Consider the following 10,618-nt stretch of genomic DNA (forward strand, 5'->3'; position numbering starts at 1 on the left):
CCTCCAGCATTACCCAGTACTGATAAGCAGGATGTAGTCGCCCAGGCAGAACAGAGAGATGGGGCGGGGCCAGTGGAGATGGTGTGAACAATGAACAGGGCCGGGGCTATGGTAGGACCGAGAGCGGGGGCGTGGTCTGCAAGGAACAGGGTGGAACTTAGCAGAGGAAGTCCGTACTAGGAAGGGACCCAGGGAACCAGACCCAGCTCAAACCTTTACCATGCTTGTCACAGATGGCTCCCTGGTGGCCGCCATCTGGGCAGCACTCCATCCTAGGACTCTGCTGCTGACTGCTGTCACCTTCCTGTTCCTGACCAACTACCTAAAAAACAGGCGCCCCAAGAACCACCCTCCAGGGCCCTGGCGCCTGCCCTTTGTGGGCAATTTGTTCCAGTTGGATTTGGAGCAGACGCATCTGGTGATACAGCAGGTAAGAAAGGGCTAGGGTGCCTGGCTGTGCCCTGACCCAATCCTGAGCTGCAGGAACAGGGATCCTGGCACTGGGGGCTGGAGGACACAGTGGTAGGCTGATGCTGGCCCTGGGCTAACTCAGTCAGTAGAGTTGGTTTCTAATCTGTGCCTTCATTTATGACACACGATGTTTTGATGCCAAAAAGTTGATTTTCTTATCTGTATATGAAAGATCTCCGTTGTTAACCCATTGTGATTTGACAACATACTACCTATGATTTCATTTCTTCTAAGTATGTTAAGTAGATGGATGACAGAATAGTCCACCTTGTTAAATAAATGCTGCTGCTTTAAGAATGTATAAGTACCCCCTTCACTTAATTTGTTAAGCTCTCTCTCATCCAGGGAATAAAAAAAAAAATGAAAAAAAAAAAACCTGCTCTCTTGATCAGAATTTTCTGTAACATCAGTTCTCTCTTATTGACACTAGTTTGGTCTTTGTGCATCCTTGCTGACTGTTCACCTAATGACTTTATCAACTACACAAGTGCAGAAAAAGATGCAATCAAGTCTCCAGCTCCACTGGGAGTCTGGTTGGCCTCCTGCTCTCTTCCTCTCCCTCTTCAGCTGCAATTTTGTGTGTGTGTGTGTGTGTGTGTGTGTGTGTGTGTGTGTGTCCTACACATTTAAGATCAGTAGATGTTTTGCTGCACTGACCATCCTCCTTTGCAATGTCCCTTTTTATCTGTAGCAATGTCCTTGCCTAGACAGGGTATGATTCAGGTTTTTAAAGTAATTATTCCTATGTTTTGGTTCCTTATTTATTATGTCTACCTCTTACCATTAGCTGGGGAGACTAGATCATTTTGTGTATTTATTGTATATAAGGATATTTACTCCTTATTTTTATTGCTTTCTGTTTGGATTTCTGTTACTTTACTCTTCCATTTTCCCTTCCCTCTGTGTTTCTTGGGCACGTTCCCAGTAGATGCCTTTATCTTCTCTCTCTTTACACCTATTTTACCGTCCTCTCAGCCAGTGTTCTGTGTTATTCAACACTCACATGCCACTCATGGACTTTGCTAACACTACTTCCATGTGTAGTGAAGCTGATACAAGGCTACAAACATAGAGGAGCCTTCTCCTCTCTCGGACACACTGCTCAGGTGTTGTCCCCACACTGAGACCCACATCACACACTGACCTGCTCGTCAGTGTCCAGTGCTGCTGGAACTCAAAGGCAGAGGAGTCTGTTGTCTTTGCCCCTTACTCCTCCTCCATTACTGTCTTTTTTCTGACCTTTCAAGTTCAGTTACCTTTCTGATCTCAAGCACTTTCTTTCTCCATTCCTTCAGAGGAGGCTGTAACAGAAGGAAACTTCTTCACTGTGCCCCTCCTCAGAATACCGTTCCCCTCCATTCCCATACTGTCTTTCCAGATGGTAGGACACTAGTTTGAAGATCTACTCCACTTAACATTTTTAGATGTTTTCCCACTACATTCTTTTCTTTGTGGCTCCCCCATAAGTGGTAAGTTATTTTTTCTCTGCTTTCAAGATATTTTCTGTTTGTAGTTTCTATATTGATTGTGGTGATTTTGCTTAATTAAGCTTGGTTTCTTCATGGCAGGCTTGTATTTTGTCAGACTAGGTAGTTTCAACCGTTCTTCAAGATTTTTCTCATCTACACTTTCTCTTTCCTGATTTTCGGGAAGAGATGGACATTGAGGCACAGCTATAACATGTCTGGTGCTTGTCTGGTGCTGGATCTTGCTGTTTACTATCTGCTTTCTCTGCACAGCCCAAGCTGGTTCTCACATTGTTTCTTTGCCAAGATCTTCTATACAGATCTCCACTTACACCATTGCAGCGTTCTATCCTTGTTTATTTTATTTCTTTGTTGAGACATGTCGATATTTGAAAAAAATTATGGCAGTTGATTTTAAAATCTTTCATAATTCTGAATTCCAAAGTGTGTCATCTCAGTAGACTTGAGATGTTCCAGTTTTAAGGTAATTTTACTTGCAGAGGTATCCTGTTGGGGATCTGAATACTGCCCTTTTTGAGTGGTGATTGAAAAGTAAATTTTGGTTATAAAGGGTCTCTTGCATGAATCTTGGTGACCTCAGTCTGTGATCCCCACACTCACAGAAATTCACCCCAAAGCCTCATCAGCATAGTCCAGTGAGAATAAGGACAGCTGCAGACCTCAGGGATCCATCAGAGTAAGGTGGTCACGCCTCACCACAGGGGCATAAAAGTCAGAGATATCTTTCTTCATCTTTTCTATGAGGAAGAGACATCTGTGTTACCATAAGAGAAGGGGAGAAGATCAGATTTCACTACAGGCTCTGCTGCAGACTCTTTGTAACAGTGCAGCTGTGGATCTCACGATTCTGCTCAGAGACTCAGCCCAGATGTGATGCAAAGGTAGTGTGAGTAGCAAGGCTCCACCTATGAACTGCACTACTGCAGTCCATGGTAGGTTAGAGACGTTAATGTGGTTTTATGGTGTTAAACTCACAACACACAGAGGCAAAAAGGCAGAGATCTTGTCAGGCTGGTCTGCATTTTTCATGGCTTTGGAAAAAAAAATACTGAATTTCAATTAAAGTTTACTCTCTGTCAACTGCTGTTTAATTAGTATGATCAAGAAATTATTTTACTTGATCCTGAGTTAATTAAAAATATTGAGATATACCTTCCTTTTGCTGCTAAATTAGATGTGACTACAGGGCTTAGGTGAAATGCCTAGTGTCACACAATGTTCCTGATGACCCCCTGGGGCTCTTCTTCCCATTTGAGTCATTTTTTATCCATTTACTTTGTCCTTTATGTGAGTTTACATTTTGATATTTCCATGTATAAACAAGTGGACTAAAATGGTACAATTTACTTGTAATTATTTGGATTCTTGCCATTGGGAAACAATCATCACAGTCTGAAGGCCTTCCTTCTGGTTCGAATGCTCCTTTTCCTTTAGGTTCCGTCACAGGCACTCTTGTGAGCTGCCTTCTGGTAGTATTTCCACACTCCACTGAGCAAACTGGCTGAGAAGAACAGGAATCTAACTTTCCCATGTTGGTCCCTGAGGTAATGGCAATGAAAGCCTAAAACCCAACATCATTTGACTCTACACTTATTCTCTGGACTTTTTACTCTTTTAACCTCTCAAGATGGAGTTAAATCTAGAGGCTAGATATATAAGAAACAAAAAACTGATTTGTACCAGAGGCTCACCTGAGATGTCCAGTTGCTTTTGGATTACTGCTTTGATTTTCCAGTAGTTTCATTTATATGTATGTATTCTGGTTCATAAAGACGAGGAATTGACAAACAAGAAACTTTAAGGACCTATGATCCAGAAGGCACAAATATAACCACCACACTCCTCCATCTTGCCTCCCACCTTACTTTTAATGAGAGCTAATTTTTCCAGGAGCCTGACCTGCTCCTGTTCTCTCATGTACTTACCAACATTCCCTTGTTCGGTAATTATAGGCACCATGATGATAAGAAGTGAATGTTAATCTACATTGCATTGTGATAAAACTTGGCATTGATCTTTGAAGGGGAGATATTTACCAATCAGGTAGAAAGATCTGAGTTCCGTCCCCAGAACCTACATTTAAAAAGCCCAGTGTAGTAGCCTGGATTTGTAATCTCAAGACTAGGGAGGATCAGACAAGTAAATCTCCCAAGGTCATGGACTAGCCAGCATAGCTTTCTTGGGCCAATGATAGACCTTGACTCAAAAGACCAAAAACAAAACAAAAAACATCTCTCCCCTTAGAGAGATGCCTAGGATTGAACTCTGGTCTCCATACTCATCCACATACATATGGACACAAATGAACAAACACAAAAATGCAAAGAAACATGTTAAACTTTGAGGAGGCAGAGTTTATGGGTTTCTTGTCCCCATTAGGAACACACACATACACACACACACACACACACACACACACACACACCTCAATGCCCAGTGCTTTAAGAATGCAGGTTAAAAAACCTTCTTACCTACTCCTTAAGGAAAAATTAATTGGTAGAATTTTTTTTTTCAATTTTCTTTCTGGATGACTCTGTTTTGTTTCTTCTTAAGTTTAAGAATTTTGAATTAGTGAAGTCTTTCTCAAGTTGCTCCTTCAATATCCAATGTCTTGTCTCACTAATCCTTGGAATGAAATTTCTCTTTTTTTAAACATTCCCTCTGCTGATCCTTGTTTCCTTACACTACAATGGGAGATTTCATCCCTCCTATTAATGTTCTGTCCTGTTGCTTTCCTTAAATATTTTATTTCATATTTTAATCCATTGTTCTTCATTTTTCTGTTATTAGTTCTATATTTAATCTTGTTTTAGCCTTCTGGACTAGCTTCTATTTTTAAATTATTGTATTTTTTTATGTATTTGAAAACTTTGTCTGTGCATTTCATGCCTGCCTAGTGCCCACAGATGCCAGCAGAGGGTGTTAGATACCCTGGAATGGGAGTTACAAACAGCTGTGAGCAGTCATGTGAGAGCTGGGAATAGAACCCAGATTATCTTGAAGAGCAACCTTCCAACTAAACCATCTCTTCAGCTATGGCCTACCTCCCTTTTATCCTCTTTTAAAATTATTGGCTTAACATTAAAAAAACCATGTCCTGTCTTCTGACATATCCTGAGACATCATCTGGGTCATTTAATTCACATGAAATAATTGGAGACTGAATTAACACATTTGAGAATCATAAGGCTAGAGATACAGAGTCAATTGACTTCCTGATCTTTACTTAGTTGGTAACAACATAAAATTTATTGATATAATCTGCTGAAGTATTATATATATATATATATATATATATATATATATATATATATATGCAAAGAGTTGAAGTCATTCACCTCAGAACTTAGCCTCTGGATACTTCTTAAGTTCAAGTACAAAATCTAAGTGGTACATGTTGTCAGTGAGGAGTCATTTAGATTAAACCAAATTTGAAGAAGTTTCCAGCACCTCTTCATTGAGTTTTCACCAAAATGAAATTAGAAATTTATTGAATAATCATACAACTATTACTGATAGCTCTTAAACTCAAATACATTCACTTATTGGTTCTGCATTTATGACCAAGACAGGGCAGACTGACTGTGGTTAAATAAGATTATTAAGGTCTATGGATAAGTAACAAAGAGAAAACTGAGTCTAGGCTGTCTTCAATGTCGGTGCAAGATTCTCAGATGAGACCAAATCATGACATATGATTTGACACTGTTCCCACAGATTCAGGTCTCAAAGTGGTAGGGCAACAATGCATGGAGATGGGTAGAAGACCAAGATACCTGAAGGGACTGAATCCTTCTCTTTGACACTACTGTTGCAATTAGACAAGACACAGGTAGACAAAAAGCAGAGCTTGGGTCTACATAGTTCTGACTCTTGAGCACACAGGTGAAAGTAATATATTTCAAACCAAACAATGTTATACATTATGCATTTCTTGGGCACTCTCCTTCTCTCCCAAACTACTTCCTTGGTCTCATGGCTGCTCTGCAGTCTATCTCCCATGGAACTCTAAGGCTCTATGGATTCTCAACATTAATGTATTTGTCTTCAATCTTATATAATGCCTGACAACTTCTCTCCTCCAGGCAAAAGCTAGGTTTAGCTAGATAACTCTGCTTACAACTTATTTGCCTTTCCAGAATGGTGAACCTAACTACAGTAGAATGATTATAAATAATTGGCTAAAGCACAAAATATGCTGAATACTCACACAGTTTGTATGGCTGTCTGGGACTGGTAGGCTCTTGTGCTGGCTCTCACCATGGATTTGTATTTCCAAGCCTTTGAACACAGAGCTCATTCATTTGTCAAAGGTACTGTGGGTGGCTGGGTGCCTGGAACTAAACAGAGTGCTTCTCACAGTGCTATTCTCATTACAACCCACAGAACAATTTGAGGGAGATTTTTTTTTTTTCTCTTTCATAACTCGGGGTCTAATACTTGGAAGAGAGCAGCTGTCCCAGGATCCCACAGTCAGTTGACCATACAGCCTACATGTTTTCATCACTCCAGATATTCAGAGATGTCTCCACTTCTAGAAATCAAGCCTTTATTACATTTTCCATATCTACTAATGAATAAACAGAGAATATTCTCTTCCCTACACAGATACTGTAATTTTCACTCAGGCTTCCATGATTTCTACAATAGACTTGTAGGTAGACAGTTCGAACTCTGAGGACTAATGCTTTTCATTTTCTACATTCACTAGATTCCAAGTTAGAGAGCTTGCTTTCTTTAAGACACTTCTAGGGAAACTTGATGCTCATTCAGTTTTTACCGGTGAATGCATGAATGAAAGTATAAGAAGAAATTTAAAATTCTAAAGAGAATTGGAAGTTGGTGAAGTGGAGATGAAGAAACTGTACTGAAATATTCCTGTTACATCAAGGTACTTTTTCCACCCAGATGGGCATGGACTCCTCTTAGTTTTAGTCTTATTGTGTACATCTCATGTCTAACAGATGCTGTGTAGACAGCATCATCCTACAGATAAGCAGACATTTGATTTTCTAAGAAGTCCTTGCAAGCTATACAAAATATGCGCAGAACTTCCTCAGCATTTGTAAGGTCACATGAGTCTTTTTCTCTGCCTTTATTGGACTTTAGAATGGTTGAATGGAGACCTTGTTTATTTGTTGACACTTATATACTTATACCTTCTTTTAGGAGTACATGATAGATGCCCACCCAATTCATACTGTCCTGCATCAATGATTTTTATAAGATACATTCCATTTGAATTTGAATTTGAACTTAGTTCAGAGGACAAGAAAACCTTATTAGAAACACTTCCATAGACCAAGGTGCACCCCTCCATTCATATTAACATAGAGATCTCTCAACACATGTCCCATTAGACCCACACATGCCTGCCATCCCTTGATACACTGACACATCAGACTTAACTATGGCTATTGAAATGTTTTTCAGTTTGTGAAGAAGTATGGAAACCTAATTAGCCTGGATTTTGGTAACATCCCCTCAGTGGTCATAACTGGACTGCCCTTAATCAAAGAAGCTTTCACTCAAATGGAACAAAACTTTTTGAAACGTCCCATTACACCACTCAGAGAACGTGTCTTTAAAAACAATGGTAAGTTTACTGGCAGCATTGTTGGCTTTAGTGGGTTATTTTTTAAAAAACCCTGAATGTTGATGGAAAATGGAACACATTAGGAGAGGTTCGAGGGAGAGGTGTAGAGTGGGAGTGGAAAAAGGGTATGATCAACAAGTACTACATATATGAAACTGTTAAAAATAAAAAATGCATATATTGTTTCTAGTACAGCATGAGGTGTGGATATGATTTGTTAAAAGCACCTCTATGTCTGTAATTTTACAACATTCTTGTAAATAAAATCCTTCATGAAATGTTATCTTCAAAGTCAGCTAGATGCAACATTACCTAAATAAAAGCAACTATCAAAGGATTTACAGTGTATCCCTGCAAGAGAGACTTGGAGAAGAGACATGTCCTGCAGAAGAACTCTAGATGTATGGATAGGAAGTAACAGCATTTACCACAGCCAGACATGCTGAGCCTTCACTTCCCTTTTCCTACTCCAACACTCTGTCCAAAAAAAAAATGGATATGAACAGCTTCTTCCTGGGGCTGCTCATCTTGATTATGGCTCCTTTAACTACATCATTAAAGGCATGCCACACAGGGATCTCTAGCGTTCCAAACAGTGTGAGAATAGACTAGCATGAATACATAAGCTAATCATTAAATCAACTTATCTGTCTGAAAGTTGAAAACAGATTCCAACTCTATTAACCTCTAAAAACTTCATTTTTAGCCATTTCTAATTGTTCCTTGAAACAATCAGCCATTAATTGTACATCTTTGACTACATTATCTATTGGGAGAAGCAGAATCATTGGCGTAATTGATTATGACTGACCAGAATAGATAAAAATTCTTCTCATTGTGTGATACATAATTCATCTAACAAAAAAGTCTGAATCAATTAGCTATTTTGATTAAAAACCTGTCATTCTACAATAGTAAAGCACTTATCAAAGACATCCAAGGTGGCTTAGGATTCAGGAAAAGTTTTTGAAATAATGGTATTCATTTAGTAGTTTGAAAAAAATATACTATACAGATCGAATATCCTTGATGAGACAAGAAAGCAGAGATCTTGAAGAATTGAAAGGTTTTCAGTGTGGCAAGTATAGTATCTGAAGGACATATTCAAGTGGACATAAAACTGTTAAGGTTGGCAAGAAAGAGCCCAGCTCTTGGGTTTCTATCAAAACATCAAGAGAAACTCTTAAGTAGTTTGGGTGGGAGAAAAAAAAATCAAATATTACACATTTTCAGGCACACTTAGGATGCCAGGCAGAGAACATAAGAACGATAGCAAAGATATTACCATTGTAAGTTATGAAAGAAGGAGTCTGAACACTCAAGATGACAAAAATGACAGTAGGTTAGACTGGGATGGTGCTGTACAGGCTCATGGACTGAAGTCATTCAAGAGAGAAGCCATTATGACATTTGACTTCGATGCCAGGAAAATGGGGTTCTCAGGACACTGCAGGAGCTGTGAGTAATGCAAAGATGACAATGACAGAAGACAGGTCAATGATTAGTGATGTTGACTTCCATTTGAGAGTTTCAGGAATCTAATAATGACATCTGTCATACATGTGGTGAGTGTAAGTTCTGCAACTGGCAATGTTTATAATCAGGAGTGTGATTCAGGAGTGTGTGCCTTCTGGGACAAACTACAGTTTGACTATCAGAAGGGGTTATTTAAATGATAGGAGTTCACTAGATTTCCTGAAATAAAGTTTAGTATAGAAGAGAGGTTTTAGACCTAGTCTTAAAAAACTCCAATATTTCAAGATTTGATAGTTAAAATAAGACAATAAAAATTATAGGAAATTTCTGGCAAAGAATAAGTAATGTAACTGAAAGTTCCAGAATGAAAAGGAGAGTTTCAGGAAATAAAAGACTGAGTTGATGAAAGTATACATGAGATGGAAACCAGGACCTTTCTTTAAAGAATTGAACATTGTGCTGAAAGGTAATATCTGGACAGGAGTTTGGCATTATATGTGCACTGAGACATGCTGGATGCTAATCACACCAGCATGTCCCTCTCTGCTGCACCTCTGCATTTGTGTATGTATGTGTGTGTGATGAACATTCATCCTTCTTAACTTCTTGAGTCATTTTGTCATCTTTTTAAGTTTGTCTTTGCTAGAACCTCTTCTATAATGTCTTTGTTGCTTTGTTAGCAGTGTGTGCCTTGCCCTATCCATGAGGGCATTCCTGGTACTCATTCTGACATAAATGGACATATTTCTACTAATCAACTTGGGGCTTTAGAACCAAGGAAACTTGAACACCTGACTGCTCACATACTTGTTGTCTTTCAAAGATTACTTTAAATTTATTATCATACCTCAGTGTTTTACCAACTGAAATGGACATTTTGCTAATTTGGTAATAAACCTGTAGAGGTTCTGTCAGTACAAAATTATATAATACATAAGAAGTATTTACTAAACTAGGTACTGTTGCAAGTCACCAGAATATGTTAGTCACTTACATTGTGATTGTCTGTGGACAGCTATCAATTCACTTATTGGCCTTTCTTCTTCACTGTGCACATGTCTTAGTACTTTTCTAGTACTTTTAACCAGAATCACAGTGCTATAAATGCTGAATCTTTTCTTTCCAGGATTGATCATGTCCAATGGCCAGACATGGAAGGAGCAAAGAAGGTTTGCACTAATGACACTCAAGAACTTTGGATTGGGGAAGAAGAACTTAGAGCAGCTTATACAGGAGGAGGCCCTCCATCTTGCAGATGCCATAGGAGAGGAGGAAGGTGAGCCCTTTACAGGGCAGTGCAGGAGGCTGTAGCCCTTTCATTCATTGAACAGATTCTTATTAATTGCCTAAATTCTAGTCTTTGGTCTATACTATGCTAAGCACTGAGGACTGAACAGTGAACATCTAGCCATGCCCTTGTCCCATGAGTTATACAGCTAAGCAAAAAAATGGGTCATTAAGCAAATTGTTGAACTTAAAGCTTGGTTCTCTGTGTGACTTCACAGATGTTGACAAAGGCCTTGAATCATGCCAGATCCCCTGTAGAGGGCTGTAGCTAAACCTTTTCACTTGATGTTCATATTTTATG

General features: G+C 39.1%; 1 pseudogene; it reads left to right on the forward strand.

The window, feature by feature from the left end:
* Window positions 1-10,618, forward strand: part of LOC114693785 — a 60,360-nt pseudogene continuing 49,742 nt past the window's right edge.

Source organism: Peromyscus leucopus, chromosome 2 (assembly GCF_004664715.2).
Source record: "Peromyscus leucopus breed LL Stock chromosome 2, UCI_PerLeu_2.1, whole genome shotgun sequence".
Lineage (NCBI taxonomy): Eukaryota > Metazoa > Chordata > Mammalia > Rodentia > Cricetidae > Peromyscus > Peromyscus leucopus.